At 33.4% G+C, this 18,550-nt stretch overlaps 3 non-coding genes and 2 pseudogenes across 3 annotated transcripts; 3 read left to right on the top strand and 2 right to left on the bottom strand.

Moving 5' to 3' along the window:
- Positions 1-423: 423 nt before the first annotated feature.
- LOC120188528 lies at positions 424-5,067 on the bottom strand (annotated as a pseudogene).
- Positions 5,068-6,425: 1,358 nt separating this feature from the next.
- Positions 6,426-7,553, bottom strand: LOC120188779 (annotated as a pseudogene).
- A 1,811-nt stretch (positions 7,554-9,364) lies between these two features.
- TRNAL-AAG lies at positions 9,365-9,445 on the top strand. Its single transcript has one exon. It is a non-coding gene; the product is annotated as a tRNA-Leu (tRNA).
- Positions 9,446-11,218: 1,773 nt separating this feature from the next.
- LOC120189182 lies at positions 11,219-11,315 on the top strand. The gene has a single exon (XR_005522482.1). It is a non-coding gene; the product is annotated as a small nucleolar RNA R41 (small nucleolar RNA).
- A 73-nt stretch (positions 11,316-11,388) lies between these two features.
- LOC120189185 lies at positions 11,389-11,469 on the top strand. Its single transcript, XR_005522484.1, has one exon. It is a non-coding gene; the product is annotated as a small nucleolar RNA Z155 (small nucleolar RNA).
- Positions 11,470-18,550: the final 7,081 nt, after the last annotated feature.

The raw sequence follows: 18,550 nt of genomic DNA, 5'->3' as shown, positions 1-18,550 counted from the left end.
CGAGTTTCAGGTGCATCAGTGTATTCTCTATTAGATTGCATGCTGTTGAACAATGTTCTACATTTTTTCGTAATGTGTGCAAAAAGGAAGCCGATGCAAGCACGTGATGTGATGTTAGCTGGAGATGAATGTCAAATTCTTGTAAACCGTCAGCTATCTTTGTTGGTGGTGTCTTTGATAGTGAGATCAAAGTGTGCTGTTTTCATCAACTGATTGAGCTAATATTTGCATGATTAGAAGATCGATGGTGATAAATTAGAGGTGCTATTTCAGTATGATTATAATATAATTAGACTAGGCGGTTCTCGTGTTCGTATATTTTATCATGTCAGAATCGTGTTAAAAACACTTCTAAAGCTACAAGTACCGTTAAACAAATAGTTTTTGGAGAAAATGTGTTCGAAAATCTTTTCCACCCATAAATTTAACAAATTGTCTTTGCAAGCTATTACCTCTATCAGAGAAAGAACATAAAGTTAATCAAACCATAATACATACAAAGTTCCTTAACTGAAATATGCAATGCACTTAATACTTGGCACTTAAGGCAACCACTTTGATCAAATTAACCGGCAACTCGAGTCATTTGAATGCCACCTGCTTCTAGGAATAGCATGTTAATCCCAAAATAAAGCAGGCATCGAATCAACCTCGACCTCTGCCACTACCTGTCACAATGAGAAAAAAAGGCAGTCCATTAGCCTGAATTTATCAAATGTTAAGCCGGTCAAAATAGATTATTCAATCATCCGCTGAGCCACAAAACCGTGTTTTAGCAAATTTACCTCGACCAGCCCTGCCTCGGCCTCCACCAGCACTCTTAGCACCGTCGTCTAACCCGCGCCCGGCTCCTTTCGGTTGCCTTCCACCAGGACCATCTTCTCGACCTCCTCTGCCTCTGCTACGGCCACCTACACCAGGAGGCTTCCTATCTGGAGAAGTCAGCAAAGTCAAAAGGCCAAGTTAAAGATTCTGGTTTTCATATGCAGAAGTACATCTGTACCCCAAATGTTTCTACTTAAAACTGAATACTAAGATAATGATCGTTTCAATCTCATAGCTAGCAAGAGAATTAAATCATACCTGCACGACTCTTCGATTCTTCCTGAACTTTATCAATTACCTGAAATCGAAATGGTAAAATTACAACGATTGGTAGAGTGGCAAAAAGCTACTAAAACGGTACGAGGGCAATATAAGAAAGCTATAACAAAACCAAACAACAATTTACACAAATCCATCGATAAAAGAAAGCTATGTCATCATCACCAACAACAACAATAACAAAAGAAGAAGCTAAAATTCAACTCTATCCTTTCATGAAAGAAACTAATAATCAACCATTTATAAAATCCAACACAGTGAATGAAACCAAAGGAGATTAATACCCTTATCTATGAAAAATTAAAGTTAAGCAAATGAAACAACGGCATATGCGTGAAAAAAGTACCTCATCAGGAACTCAAAGATACTTGATTGTATTTCCACGGATATAGCATTCGGGCATTCGCCAAAACCTGTCTCCATCCTACATTAAATTTTCAATCAAACCCTGACCATAATTAACAACAACATTCTTCCTATTATTCCAAGGAAGAAATAAAATAAAACAAGAACATTAAATGAATTCATATTGGTACCTTTGAAGTGCAGATAACCTCACGAAGATGGATGTTCATCCAAGTGTCGCAATTGACCAAATGTCCATTATATGTCTCCCCATTTTTCAGTTCCACCAGCTATGAACAAACAAAATAAAAAGCAAAGAAAAATCAAACACACAATTGTTTCAAAAAAAAAAACAATTACTGAAGAAAACAAAATTTTCAAAACTGGAAATAACAGGAGACAAGGAAGTGTGAATGATCTTACCATAGGATGACCCTGTGCAGTTTTTAGTAGGGAAAGAGGAAGCTGCCCACGATTTACATATAGATAAAACCGGTTAGCCAGCAAAGAAAATAAATTATTCAGAAACAAGCTAAAAACAAAAATTAACCCAAAATTCCTTCGTTGGCATATGACAAGTTCTCTTTTCTTTCTTTGGATTTCTCAATTTTTTTGGGGGGTCTAAGCAACCAAATAGATAAGCAAGGTAAGCTAAAGAGATTAAGATGCCATATTTTTCCCTTTTTCTTTGAATGAAACCGAAACCTAACGAAGAACAAGATACATGCAGGAAGAAAAAGGAAAAAACAGAAAGAAAAAATCAATGACCATGTCAAAGAGGGTATGATAAAGAAATAATATATACAAAACATTGAAATTGAACAATCACGCTTTACCTCTAAACCCTAAGCACGATCAGAGAATAGTGAACTACTTACAGTTTTTCAGGGGAAAAGGGGGGTTTGGTAGCAAAAAGATGGAAAATAAATATAATCAATCGGCTTAAAACCCTAAATTAAATATGAAAAACGAAATCGAAAATACCAACAAGAGTAATGACAGTCGGTCGCAATTTTTTTTAAAAAAAAATATTTTCTCAAGTTTTATGTTAATTCTATTTTTATTAAATTTGTCCAAAATTATAAATTAACATTATTATAGCGTTAAATTCTAGTTTTATATGTTATTATACCACTAAATTATTAATTTATTAACAATCCATATAGCTCTTTTGTGTTCCCATAGTATTATGTTGTATTGATGTGGAACTAAAAACATTACTATTTTTTATACTATTTTATCAAAATTTTCATCAAAATCAAAAGAAGAGTTTATTTTTTTGTCAGTATAAGAAATTATCACTTTTTACTATTTTTTAGTTGTTCTAGACATCAATGAATTTATCTAACATATAGAGATGGAACTAGAAGAAGGCAGGTGGGGATAATCGCGTCCTAAAAGTTTTAAATATCTTTATATTTTAGGTATTTTTTATTATATATATATTTTCGTCTCTAAAATTTTATAAATTTTCAGTACTTAAAATTTATAAAATTTTATAAATTTGTCCCCTAATATGAAATCTTGTATTCGTCCATGTTATCAGTCTTTATCACTTTATAAGTTTAGATTTTCTCAAGACCTATTTAAAACCTACATTATTAAACAAAAAAAACATCATTTTTAAGGTTTTGGAGCTTTTCTCATATTTGAGGGATTTGAATGTTTGTTTAAAAATTCAAACAATGAGAAGAATTATTTCAAGATAAACAACCTACCTCAAAACTAAATGATCAGAAGAGATCAGTATGTTGAATCTTTAGATAAATTTTTATCAACTTTAATTAGATTTCATAAAAACCAATTTAAAGAGAAAAATGATGAATGAATTGCGAAGATTTTAATACTTATATTATTGTGAACGACGATAGATAACAAGTCATAATGGACCAGCAACCTAAACTTTAATTATTTCTAAACTTCATGATAAAACTGATATACAAATTGAAAGATTTATACAGTCTTATAGAATGACATTGTTTTGAGGATTAATATATTCACATAAAAACACCATTATGACCATGTCATCATATTAACGAAAATGTATCGTTTACCGAGCAATAAAGATTATCGTGTTACATGCAAGACATAAGTTCTATGAAACCTGATAAATATTGTCAAGAGCTAGTATTTGCAGCGTAGCCTTCGTGACATGGAATTTTAAGGATCGTAATTTATTTAGACTCATAAGATTAGTCACGTTAGACGACTGTTATTTACAATAGCTATGAAGATGAGTTGTATCCTAAGGTTATAATATACCACTTGCTCCGTATACGTTTGGATCATAGTCCTTACTTCTTCATATGGGTAATCTTAGTAAGCGGTATAGTAAAAAAACAATTTGCTAACTTTCAAGTTGGCTTGCTCGTGAGAAATTTACAAGAATATTACGTGATGATTTAACTCATTTTTGAAGTAAACGAATTAAATAATTTCAATGACTAAAATAATTATTATTATTATTCTTAAAAAAATTTGATTCAAAAACGTCATATGTAGGTTAAAAAGTTTAATAAACTTCTTAGTTACGAGTAACAATTATGGTGTCAAAAATCACGTTATGAGTGAATTACTTATTACAATCATAACACAAAATGTTTTTTTATTACAAGAAAACAACGCATCAAAGATAATAAAATAAAGGCTAAATTGCACGTTTAGTATTTAAACTATCAATTTTATTTTAGTACTTAAACTTTCATTTGTTTCAAAATCATATCTAACGTTTATCTTTTGTTTCGTTTTGGTACCTCGCCATTAAAAATTTAGCTTAACTGTTACAACATGACACATTTTATGGGTAAATTACATCATTCATCACTCAACTATCTTCGCATTCCTATTTTGGTCATTGAAATTTAGTTTTTTTAAATTTAATTACTTAATTTTCAAATCACTCCTAACTTTCAAATTTAATTTTTTTTGTTTTAATTAGATGTTAATAAAATAATAAAAAAAATCATATCGCAAAAATTATTACTAAAATAAATTAGAGTGGTTAAAGCATGAGCAATTTGAAAGTTGAGTAGATAAATTGAAAATTTTTAAACTTTAGTAACCAAAATAGGAGTGGAAAGATAGTTAAGTGATGAATGATGTAATTCACCCATACAAAATGTCACGTGCATCAGATCTCTTAAGTTTTTAACGGCAGATAAAAAATGAAACAAAAAGTAAACGTTAGACATGATTTTGAAATAAATGAAAATTTAGGTATTAAAACGAAAAAAATAGATGGTTTAAGTACTAAATATATAGTTTACCATAAAATAAAATTATTAACTTAAAACTAAATGGCGTTCATTCTTTTAACGATGATGTGAGATGTTATTTTTTATACGGCTCCACGGAAGTCACGATTGACTTCATGCATAATTCTATATTCTCTATTTCGGGCATTATTAGGCATTGAAGCAACGATCGGATCGGATCAAGGAATCCAAATATGATTATACCATTGTTTGGGGGCTCAAACATCTAGGAAGATTCACGTCACTTCTAGGTCATAACTTTTTGCCTTATTCTCATCGTTGTTGTCCTATGTCGCACCTTTCGAACCAGAAAATTTGAGATCTAAAATAAAACTCAGTTGAAAAAAAATGTTCTCACCTTCATTGTTATTATTGTCATCGTAGAATTTTTTAACAAATGATTTAATTACTAAATGAAATGATAGATACAAATTTTGATAAAGAAAAAAACTAAGCACCTAAAATAAAAAATAGTTTACTCTTATTTTATAATTAAATTATTTTAATATAATACTTAAACTGCCTGTAATTTTTTAAATCTTTAAGTCGATGAAATTCTATATAAACATATTAGAACTCATAATCTTTGGTTGTAAATATGGAAAGAGAGGAAAAATGATGGTTTAACGTCCAAGCACACAAAGGAAACAAATCTAATATTCTCCAAGTGGTTTCACATAACCTACTTAGACCCAACAACCTTATCTACTTTGCCTGTCCAAATTCCTCAAATAATAATAACAATAAGAAGAAGAAAGCTTAACGTAACCCACCAATGTGAGAAACAAGCTTAAAAAAATTAATGCCAATATATTAAGGGTAAAGTACACAAATGGTCCATCGGTTATAGAGTGTTGCTTTTTGAGTCCACTGACTATTAAAAGTTATAAAATAATCATTTAACTACTCATATGTTCAAAACTCATCATTTTCTATTAAAAAAATTGTGGTCATCTAAGCTGGACGTTAACATATTGACTGAGATATGATAAAATCTGATCCGAGAACTGTTTGAGTTGTATTTTATAGATCGACATTTCATTAACATTATACCATCGAGCCAATGCTTAAAACATTAGTTGTCGAGTTAGTGCTTGAAAGCAACGTCAATGCCAATAAACATCATTAAAATATGATTTTATCATATCTCAGTTAATAGGTTAACGTTCAGCTCAAACGATTGCCAATCTTTTAACAGAAAATGACGAGTTTGGAACATATGAAAAGTTTTGTAACTTTTAATAGGCGGGGGACTAAACAAAATAATGACATATAGTCGGAAGATCATTTTGTAACTTTTAATAGTCGAATGATTCACTAAAACAACACCATATAGTCAGGGGACCGTTGTATAATTTGCCCTATTAAATTATAGACGAGCCTACAATGAATATCGTATATCAAAATATATCACTAATGTCACACATCAATATACACACTTAATAAATTGTCATTATCAAGAAAGGATTAAAAATTCTAGGGAGCTATCACACGATTAATCCCTTATAAAAAAGAATCAGTTTTAATTTCGGGGACCAAACACAGGATTAATCCCTTATAAAGATTCCACTAAATAAATTTTGTTTTATTTATATAAGAATAAAAGAAGAAATCAAGCATAGAAACAATAGATTTTAAAATAAAATGCAAATCAGCCATATCTACTAGTTTGAATCGAGCAATACATTAAGCACATTATTCATATTAAATTATTACTTACTACTACTTGTCTTAGAGCTTTCTAATTAATATTACTCAAAGCACTTTAAGCTTATCATTATAGAGGTATTCTCTCGCAATTCTCCCATTGGCACCCTCGGGAAAGAACCCTCCGGGCTTATGTTCGTCGCCGGTGCCATACACGATTCTTACTATCTCCGCCGGTGTTCTCGGGTAGGAGAGTGAATTGTAGTCGGCCGACAGGACGTTGCTGCTGGTCCGGTTCTCAGCTCCGAGCTCCGGAGGTACCATTAGGCCTTCATCTTTGATACCGCAATGACCTAGCTTGTTTCTTAGCTCCGAGATCCTTGTTGTGAACTCGTTCACCGTTATGTTGTAAGGCTCCACGTTATAATTCGCTATCCTATACAGCCATGCTCGAACGGTCGCGTCTTGTCCGGACTCCACCCCCATCAGTCCGGCCACCAACTATTAGAAGGAAAAAAAGTAAGCAATTAATTGAAGATCTAAACAGTGTAGGACGTGATTTAGTATTGGAGTTACCTTTTTCGTAGCGAATTTTTTAAGGCACGGGATCGTACCGACGTAGCCGTTGAGTCCGACATAGGGGATACAATATGTTCCCAATAAATACTTGATGCCATCTGCATAGGGATCAAATGGAGGATCCAAACAATACCCCATTGCTTCATCAAAAAATTTTGGCAAAAATTTCAGAGCTTATATCTATTGGAGGCCTTTGGATTCCACCAACTGTTGTTCTAATGGCCCTTAAAAGGTAAACAAAAACATGTCATTGCCTGAAATCAATACCACTCGCATGCATAAAAGCTTACCTGAGATGGCCAATTTCCTGATAACCGAACTCCTCCATGACTCGATGAGTGAGATGGTCGAGATTGGCCTTCTTGCAACCGATCGGAGGTGGTCCGCCCTTCGCAAATTCCGGTTCAAAGGCATCGAGACCTCTTCCGTGTGTACCACACAGGAACCACTCAGTTTCTGGGAATTCCAAGTTGTAGGCGAAATGAACCCGGTTCTTGTCGGTGGCGTCGATCGGTTCACAATCTCGAGGACACGAAGGGACAGCGATGAGTTGTAACGGAAGTAGGAAGAGAATTATAGCAGAGTAAAATGAAGGAGTATCCATTTCTAAGTAAACTGCAACTTGATTTCGTTTTCCTACATGCATGAACGGACCACCAGCTATATATAGAGAGAGAAAAGTTTTATATAAATTTAAATCTAAAAGACGATATTATTGTAATGAATATCCACGATTCTTAATCCTTATACCGTAAGATTCAAAATAAAATATTATTTTAGATTGTTCTGAAAATACACGTTGCTCAACCAATGTCGGGAAATTAACTATTTTTTGCGAGTTTCTCTAACATCAGACAAGGAAAACCATTTCCTTCTTTTAACGTGTAGTTAGGAAATGCATTGCGTTTAGCAATAGATTAAGTGAAATTAGTGGGATAAAACTTTATTTGCATTTCTAGGTATTAAAGCTAAATGCAAGCTATTCCTAAATATTAAAATTATACAATAAAATTCAATTACAATACATAAATTCTGATTCAATTTGATTATATATATATATATATATATATATATATCTTTAATTACGGTTACAAGGTACATATGAAACTTCATCGTTATTCATTCATTAATTTTTTATTTTATAAAATTCACCATTATCTTTCAGCCAACATTTCCCTATAAATATGGGATTTAGATAAAGGAAAAGATATATCAAAATTAACATTTAATATTCTTTTATTATATTTCTTGTTTTTCTAGGAAGTGGGATAATCCCAAATGGAGAAAAGTTTATTGATTTTGTAAAAGAAACTGTCTAAACAAATATTAAAAAGTTAAAACTTATCTGTACAAATGGTAGAGATTTGAGAATTGCAACCTACTACATTGTCTAACTCAACTAGGGATGGCATAGGACCCGAACCTGATGGGTTTCAGCCTGATCCGACTTGATCGGGTCGGGATAGACTCGGGTTTAGGGTAAAAAATACACGACCCAATCTAACATCGAAAAAATATAATTTTACCTTATATATTTAGGAATAATTATAATAATACCCCTCTATATATTATTTTTTTCAATTAAATCATTGTTTTTTTAATAAAAATAAAATTTATTATTATTTCGGGTCGGGTCGGATCGGGTTCGGATTTTATATCAAAAAATATGATCGGGTGGAGGGTACATATTTTTCGAGTTGAGTTGAGTCGGGTGAAGGATGTAAAATTTTCGTGTCGAATCGGGTTGGCCGAATGCCCGTCCCTAAACTCAACTAACAGTCATCATTCACCTTCCTCTCAACCAACAATCATGTTTACTTTATTTTATTGAATTACACTTCCAAAAAAAAAAATTGAAAAAAAATGTATGTTTTGAATTATATTTTCACCTTCTTCTCGAATTTAAGTTTTACTATGTATGAATATTATATTTATGAGTTTTCATTTCATATTTTATTTTGTTTTAAATTTTATGTGAGCTTCATCGGAATGTATTTTGTTTATCAGTATAATTATATGTTTTTATTTATAATCGTGATTGTAACTACGTTTTTAGAAAGAAATTACTTTTACTTACGAAATTAAAGAGTACTCATTAAAAATTTCGATAAAATTAATATTCGAGTATGACAAATGATTCTATCGTAATAGAAATTAAGATAATATCATATTATCTTCGGTAAAAGAATTGAAATGTTACATGTGTACCTCATCTTAAAAGAATTTGATCTTATATTTTTCTTCCTTTTGTTACATTTTAAATATTAGTCTTCAATGTTAGGTTATTCATTTCAAATAAATTTTCTACTTAGATTTGATTACCGACTACAATTTGTTTATCACGTGGTTGGTTCACATACCAATTTTTGGGCAGTGAACTCAGCTGTGCGTTTGTATTAAATATTAAAAACAAAATTTAAATCTCAGGTATTACAGTTGAGATGGCCGAGTTGGTCTAAGGCGCCAGATTAAGGTTCTGGTCCGAAAGGGCGTGGGTTCAAATCCCACTCTCAACATGTATTTTTTAACTTTATTTTTCCCTTCTGTTCTGTTTGTTGTCTTTTAATGGGATAATGACAGATTTGGTACTTGTATTTTATCCAAATTTTAATATAATACCCCTACTTTCAATTCTATTTCAAAATATTCTATAGATGTAGTACCTCCCTTTGTTGTTTTTTAATGGAATGATTAATAGATATGACCCCTCTACTTTGTCAAATATTTTAATTTAATACTTATATTTTAAAAATGTCTATTATAATATTCAAAATTTTATTCTATTTATCAATATATTAAATATGTTGTCAACTTTTCTCTTTGTAATACTACCGATTGTCAATGACATACTAAACAATAAATGACAGGTCCATACGTAAAATATAATTACTAATCACCAGCATTAGCTCTCCTCTTTGTTAGGGATTTTAGTTTTTTTAATTTAAATAATAAATACGTTTTAATTTTTAATTGTTGATTGAAGCTTTCAGAGAAATTCTTATGTTGATCAAATATTTTGAAATTTTATTTTCTTCAACTAGTTACAATCAAGTGACACGATTACTAGTTACCTTATTTGATCTATCAAAATTAAATTTACTATTTGATAATGATATCTGTAAGTTCTACTAGCTTACGAATAGTCACTATAATATTATGTCTCACACTAAAAGTTGCATATGTATGTATTGTTCAGGGTGGACACATGCTCACATTAAAATTCAAATTTCTTTAAATTAGTTAATAGTTTTACTGGAGGTGTCTACCTTGAAATTTTATTTGTACTTACTCCATACGAACTTCTGTTATTAATACATATACGCACACCCTAAAAATAATGTTGGATTTGTCATTGCAAACTAACACTAAGGATCAATATAGAAGTCACCATGCATTATTAGAGAAGGAATTTGAATTTGCATCCTCTTTCTCTAGTCTTCAAACTCACTTAAACCATCTTTTTTTCAAATAACACTTTCACAATATCTTATAAAATAAAATATTTTTTTAATTTTCTATATTTATAGTATTTTTTAATTTAACATTTAAAAATTATAAAAGTAAGAATTTTAAATATTATTTTTATAATTTTTAAATTAATAATTAATAATAAAAATGGAAAAAATTAGGAGAAAGATCAAAATTTGTAAAATAAAAAAACAATACATAAACTTAATTTTATAAAAGATAAAAGGGTCACTTTTGCACACGTAGTAAATTCAATTTATAATTTTCGCCCATATCATATTTTTGCATCAATTTAACTATTGAAGTTGCTCAATTGCATCATCTTATGCCCTACTCATCAGTTAAAACCCTAAATTAAGAGTTTTAAGTTAGATATTAAAATTTAAGGTTTAAATGTCGTGAGATTATAGTTTAGGGTTTAGAATGATACAATTAAACAACTTTGAATGTTAAATTGATGCGAAAATACGATAGAAACAAAAATTATAAATTAGATCTACTACATGGCCAAAAGTAACCCTTAATCCTTTATAAAAATAAAATAAAAATTTAACTTTTAAATTTTGAAATAATATTGAAACATTAGTATATTTAAAGCTAAACTTTTCAACACGAGGCAGAATCGTGTCAAGGATTATCCGTTTTCTTCCTCACGAAACCCTAACCCTAACTTAAAAGTTGTCTATTTATATTGGCGATAGCGAAAGGGAACTCCGCTGCTCAAAGACTTGTTTCAAATCTACCCTTTTTTTCAACTTCGTAGCCGTTGACTCTATCTACTACTTGTTTTCCTCTTCCTTTCTAATATTCTTTTGAATGTGAAGGAGGCGATGATGCTTCAAACCTACCTATTTTATGAACGGGTTTTCACCATATTTTCTGATTACAAATCCACCAATGGATCCTTCTGAGCCACCTTCTCTTATTCTGTGTTCCAATTTTAACTTCGCTTTCTAATCCTTTGGGTGATTTTGTGAACTGGATTCAAGGCCTTTGAGATGATGATATCTTTGTTCTGAAAAAAACATATTAATGTTGACTTAATAATCAGACTACAATTATCTGATCATTTGGCTATATCCCTCTTTCCCCTAATTTTCTTATATGTTCTGGCTTTTCTTTTGGCTTAAACTAAAAATAATTCTTCTTTAAACTATTTTTTTCAAAATAAATTCTTAAAGAGAAAATCGCCTCAGTGACCAAAAAAAAGTTATAATATACGATTTTAACCAACTTTTTTTGGATTTGCCAAAATGACCAACAAAATCGCAACGCGAAATAAAAATCGCAACGCGATCCCCAGAATCGCAAATCAGTTTCCAGAATCGCAACGCGATTCTTGAAAATCGCGATGCGATAGTACAAATTCGCATTGCGATTTTCCATAATCGCAACGCGAATATGAAAATCGCAACGCGAACACATAAATCGCAACGCGTATCCGTAAATCGCAACGTGTATCCGTAAATCGCAACGCGTATGGGTAAATCGCAATGCGTATCCGTATATCGCAACGCGTATCCGTAAATCGCAACGCGTATCCGTAAACCGCAACGTGTATCCGTAAATCGCAACGCGTATCCGTAAATCGCAATGCGTATCCGTAAATCGCAACGCGTATCCGTAAATCGCAACGATAATCCGTAAATCGCAACGCGTATCCGTAAATCGCAACGATAATCCGTAAATCGCAACGAGAATCTGTAAATCGCAACGATAATCCGTAAATCGCAACGAGAATCTGTAAATCACAACACTGAAATTTTGGGTATATAACACTGAAATCATAAACTAAATCCCTAAATCGCAAGTCATTCCATCTCCATCTATCACTCTCTCCGGCGACATCCGTTCCTATATCCAACGACATCCTTCCCCATCCGGCAACAGGTCTTAGTTTCGCATCTCGTTTGTTTAGTTACAACCATGAAATCATCTAATGTTGATCATGTTTGGATAGATTTGTGTTTTGGAGGGTCATGGGATAATGTTAATGGTGTTTTACAATATATGCCTTTACCCATAAATCTTCAACTAAAATTGTCTTTACAAAAGTTAACTTATGAAACTCTAATGCTACGTGTTTCAAATAAATTGAATTTAGAGCCCCTAAGTGGATTTAGGCTATCTTATCAGAGAAATGGTAAAGTTTATTTGTTAACCGACAATGAAGATGTTGAACGATTCATTGCTTACATTAGTGTTTCACAAGATGATGTTACATTGTATGTTGTTGAACCTAGAAGTAGTATTGTTGGGTCAGTAGCGGGTAGTAATCAACTAAGTTTTTCTCAAAACCCACAACCTTTCTCTAATCCAAATCCCAATCAACTTTCAGCACCAAATTCCGGTTTTCGTATTGACCAGTTAGACGATGATGAGCCAACAGAAAAAATTGTGATTACTAGTCAGTATTCGAAATTTGGTCTTGGTCAATATCCGGACTTTGATATTGGTCAATACACGGATTTTGATGATGTTTCAGAAGAAGAAACAGACCATGCGTGTAATGATATTGATATTGGTCAATACCCGAATTTTGATGATGAAACAGCCGTTGCCGAAGAATGTAATGTTGATGATAATGAGGAGGAAGTTACGACTGTGAATGAACATGTTGAACATCCATTCTGTAATTCATATAATCCTGAAGAAGAAAAAGAAGAAGAAAAAGTCCCCGAAGAAAAGAAAATGCCACGGGCGTATAACTGGAATATGCCAGAATTACTTCAGATACCGGAAGAAGAGTTGATAAAGAAAGCAGTTGATTGTTACACAAAAGTTATTCGTATCAAGAAAGATGATTGTTTTGATACAAAGGAAGACTTGAAGATAGCTTTATATACGAAATGTGTGGAAGATGGCTATCAACTAAAAGTTAACAAATCAAGCAAAGATCGTTTCGAAACAAGGTGTATGATTGACAAAAACTGTACGTGGCGTATGATTGCAAAGAGAATAAAAGATTGCAAAATGTTTCAAGTTAGGACTTTTATTGATAAACATACATGTTCAAGAACCCAAGTTTTTCCTCACCATAGACAGGCAAACAAAAAGGTGTTGGGTGGTTTTCTGGCTGAGTTAATGTTTTTGAATGGCAGGGTATATCGGGGACATGAAATTATGACTGACATGAATGCTCGGTTCAAGATTAGTATATCATATTCTCAAGCTTGGAGAGCCAAATGTTATGCCTTGGAATTGTTGAGGGGGTCGCCAGAAGCATCGTTTGCCCAACTGCCGGCTTATTGTCACAATTTAAAGCTGAAAAATCCTGGGTCGGTAACTCATATCAAAACAGATAGAGATGGACGCTTTGAGTTGCTGTTTATCGCCATTGGTGCTACGGTTAGTAAATCAATATAATTTTGTTGACTCATTTTTGTTAGTTACATGCATTTCACATTTAAATGATTATATTTCTTGTGTATATTATTTTGTAGATTCGTTCGTTTATTACTTGCATGCGCCCAGTTATTATAGTTGACGGAGCACATTTGAAAGGTCGATACCTTGGAGTAAACTTATTAGCAGTAGCCATGGATGCTAACAATGGGATATTGCCAATAGCTTACGGGGTTGGCAAATCTGAAACCTCTGATTCATGGACATGGTTTATGGGGCATCTTAGGGATTGCATAGGTCCTATTAGCAATCTGACAATCATATCCGATAGGGCAAACTCAATTGACAACGCTGTTAGAAGGTGTTTCCCAGATGCTTTTCATGGACTTTGTGGTGTTCATTTGTATAGAAATCTAAAATCAAGGTCTGCTGGTATAAAAAAGCACAAATGGACATACTGGAAGGCTGTAAAAGCTTATCGGGAAGTGGATTTCAATAAACATATAAATTGTTTAAGACGTGTTTTGCCTCAGTGTGCTCAAACACTAGAAGATGTCGGGTTTGAAAGATGGTCAAGAGTACATCAACTTGGAGCAAGATATGGTTTCATGACGTCTAATAGTGCAGAATCAATCAACGCTCTAAGTCGTCATTCCCGGAAATTACCCATTACTATGTTAATGGAGTTTTTTCGAGCCTCTATTCAACAGTGGTACTACAAGAAAAGAAACCATGCAGGTATTATTTCTTTGAATTCGTAACTTATCATATTTATATATTTTACTAAGTATTGTTTATTTAAATTTACAGGAACATTGGAACATCGTGTTACACCATGGACTGAAAAAAAGATAACGAAACGTGTTGTGAAGTCAACGTCATGGAGAGTTGAACCATGTTCAAACACTTTGTTTCAAGTACTGGATAATAACTTAAATGGGCTAGTCGATCTAAATGCAAAGACGTGTAGTTGTATGAAATGGCAAACATCTGGTTATCCGTGTGGCCATGTTATAAAAGTTGCTCTTCATTTAAACCAAGATGATTCAAGCGCATACGCTATGGATTGCTACACTACAGAAGTTTATCGACAGACTTATGCCGAGATTGTCTACCCTATTCCACATCCTTCTGAGTGGGACATACCAGATGACTTACAAACAGTTTTGCCACCAGCCATGGACAGAAGGCTACCTGGCCGACCAAAAAGTCACGATCGTATACCGTCTAAGGGTGAAGAGAAGAAGAGATCGACATGTAGTCGGTGCAAGGAAAGTGGTCATACAAGGTTGACATGTGGATCACCAGTGCCATCAAAATCATCTTTTCCTCTACCAAAATATGGATCCTCATCAAAATCCAAAGCTCATATGGTGTGAACTTTGTATTATGTAAACGTTGTTATTCAGTTGTATTATGTAAACGTTTTAACATTTAACATTTTATGTGTATTATGTAAACGTTGCCATCAAAAGCTCATATGCAAACGTTGTATTATGTGGATTTTATGTGTGAACTTTTAACATTTTCAGTTGAATTAATGACTCAGGCCAACCATTTTGACTTAACCAACTCTTGTTATTCAGTTGTTATCACTATTAGGCATGCATTTGACTATCGCAACACGGAAAATACAATCGCAACGCGAAATGAAAATCCCAACATGAAAATCGCAATGCGGAAATGAAAATCGCAACGAGAGAATCGCAATGCGAAATGAAAATCGCAATGCGAAATGAAAATCGCAACGAGAGAATCGCAATGCGAAATGAAAATCGCAACGAGAGAATCGCAATGCGAAATGAAAATCGCAATGCGAAATTAAAATCGCAATACGAAATGAAAATCGCAATGCGAAATGAAAATCGCAATGCGAAATGAAAATCGCAACGAAAGAATCGCAATGCGAAATGAAAATCGCAATGCGAAATGAAAATCGCAACGAGATAATCGCAATGCGAAATTATAAACGCATTGCGATTTTCATTTCCGCATTGCGATTTTCATTTCGCATTGCGATTCTCTCGTTGCGATTTTCATTTCGCATTGCGATTTTCATTTCGCATTGCGATAGTCATTTTTGCCTTCAACATAATGCAGATTGAAATCAACAAAATCAACCATTACATTTCAATCAATTAAACAAGCACAAATAAGAATTATGTTCGCATCAATTACACAAATCAACTTTTACAAATCATCTTTTACAAATCAATTAAACAATCAAAAATTGAATCAACTTTTACAAATCAATTAAACAATCAAAAAACAATCAATTAAACTATTGAATCAACTTTTGCAGCTCGACATCATTTTCACGCAGTTCACTTCTGAGATTAACCTGCAGAAACCAAACATTTGTTCAAACAACACTTTCTACGCAAATTATTGAATTCTAATTACTTAACCAAACATTTTCATTTATAAGTATATAAACTTACCAATTGTTTATGGACATTTTTATAACGCGGATGCAGGTAGGCAGCGTCTCGTATATATCGATTTAGCCATATAATGCCGAAACCACAAGCCTACTGCAGCTTTATCTCTATCGGTGGGAGGTAGATACTTGATGCTTCCCGTCGTCAAACGCTCCAACGCCAAGCATACGAGAGGACCACAATCTCCTCTGGCTCCGCTCGTTTGTTGTGGCGCGGTCTCGTCTCTAATAACTGTAATATTGAGCTTCTTTGGCTTCTTGTTTCCAGAACGAGTCCAATAATTGATCGCATCCAAGAATTTAGCCAAATGAGAGCTCCATCCCTTAATAACATCTCTTAAATCAGCCAATGATATGTAATTTATCATGCTGTCATACACTATTGTCTTAAGGGATGGGAGCTGAAGCTCGACGAGAATCCAATGTTTACGTTCCAAAACAGGGATAAACACCTGCAATCATAAGTAATAATTCATTCATTTGCGCACTTATTTCATAAAACCTTTAAACTCAATCTAAAATAAATACTAACCTTATCGACCTCCCACCATGCAGGATAAAGTTTAGCTTGTCCATTGCCCAAATCAAATGATTCATCTCGTGCATTCTTCAAGTGAACGGCGTGAAAAGACGTCGGCATTATTGTATATCGTATATTTTTATTTTTCTTAAGTTTTCTTATTATTAGAAGACGTGTCACCCACGCATCGATATGCTGTTTTACAAAAAAAGACATATATTAGTGACTTACATAAATTTAAAAAAAAATTAATCAAATTGAAATATAAGAAAAATATAAGACTTACCCCCCCATCGAAATAGCCATTGTCTTCGACCCCTAATAATACGCCCCACCAAGGCCGTTCAAGCAACAAAAAGATATCATCGGTGAGCTTGCATATGTCAGTGAAACACCCCTTGCTCCGCTCATGTAGATAAAAATCAACTGCGGTCTTAGCCCAAAGGGTGTTATCCAAAATTGTGTCCGGTAGTTGTTCCCTCTCCTCTTCAGATACCGGTATGGTACTGGCCGGTAACTCATACGAGAGCCAACTCTCATCCATCATGTCCGGAACCGGTGGGGGTTTCTCAATACTTCGATATATTACCCCATGTGAATCGGGCTCTGGAATGGTGGGAGGGACCTCTTCAACGATGACAGTTGCCTCTTGAACGGTGGGAGGGGACTCTCGAGGAATGATATGGGGGGCCTCTTCAACGATAGGAGTGGACTCTTGAGGGATGACAGGCGAGTCGGGCTTCTTCTTGCGGTGTCTTCGCACTATTGGGGTGTACGGAGACTTAATAGCACGTGCACGCTGTCTGATGCGTGAACTCCGTCGTGCAAGCATAACCCGACGTAAAGCATCCACTCTATCGGGCCGCTAAATAATTAAATACAAAAATCAGTAAATAAACAGACATGATATTTAAACAGTGAAAACAAAGACAAATATGTTTCAAACTTGCATTGTATTCACCCAAGTCATTATTCTATCATAGTTCACAAAATGCATCAGATAACAAAGAAAAATATGTTTCAAACTAATACCCTGAAGTTAGTATTTGTCTTTGATTTGTCTATTGGTTGAAGTAATGCAATCCATTCAAGTTTCAATTTGCAGAAGAAGAAATAGTTTACTTTCGCAACACGAAACTTAAAATCGCAACGCGAAACCAAAATCGCAACGCGAAATGAAAATCGCAACGACAGAATCGCAACGCGAAATGAAAATCGCAACGAAAGAATCGCAACGCGAAATGAAAATCGCAATGCGATTTTGGTTTCGCGTTGCGATCTTGTCGTTGCGATTTTGGTTTCGCGTTGCGATTCTGTCGTTGCGATTTTCATTTCGCGTTGCGATTTTGGTTTCGCGTTGCGATTTTAAGTTTCGTGTTGCGAAAGTAAACTATAAATTCTTCTGCAAATTGAAACTTGAATGGATAAATTTACTTTCAACCAAAAGACAAAACAAAGACAAATACTATTTCACAGTGTTAAAGAATACACAGTTTAGCAGAATTGGCAGCAACCGAACAAATTTACTTTCAACCAAAAGACAAAACAAAGACAAATACTATTTCACAGTGTTAAAGAATACACAGTTTAGCAGAATTGGCAGCAACCGAACAAATTTACTTTCAACCAAAAGACAAAACAAAGACAAATATATTTCACAGTGTTAAAGAATACACAGTTTAGCAGAATTGGCAGCAACCGAACAAATTTACTTTCAACCAAAAGACAAAACAAAGACAAATACTATTTCACAGTGTTAAAGAATACACAGTTTAGCAGAATTGGCAGCAACCGAATAAATTTACTAAGCAATCTAAGTGAAATGGCTAATCTAAGTGAAATTACGAG

The sequence above is a fragment of the Hibiscus syriacus genome, unplaced genomic scaffold (genome assembly GCF_006381635.1).
Source record: "Hibiscus syriacus cultivar Baekdansim isolate YM2019G1 unplaced genomic scaffold, ASM638163v2 tig00116951_pilon, whole genome shotgun sequence".
Taxonomy (NCBI): domain Eukaryota; kingdom Viridiplantae; phylum Streptophyta; class Magnoliopsida; order Malvales; family Malvaceae; genus Hibiscus; species Hibiscus syriacus.
Note: the sequence above shows the minus strand (reverse complement) of the source record. Positions and strands in the feature narration are given on the sequence as shown.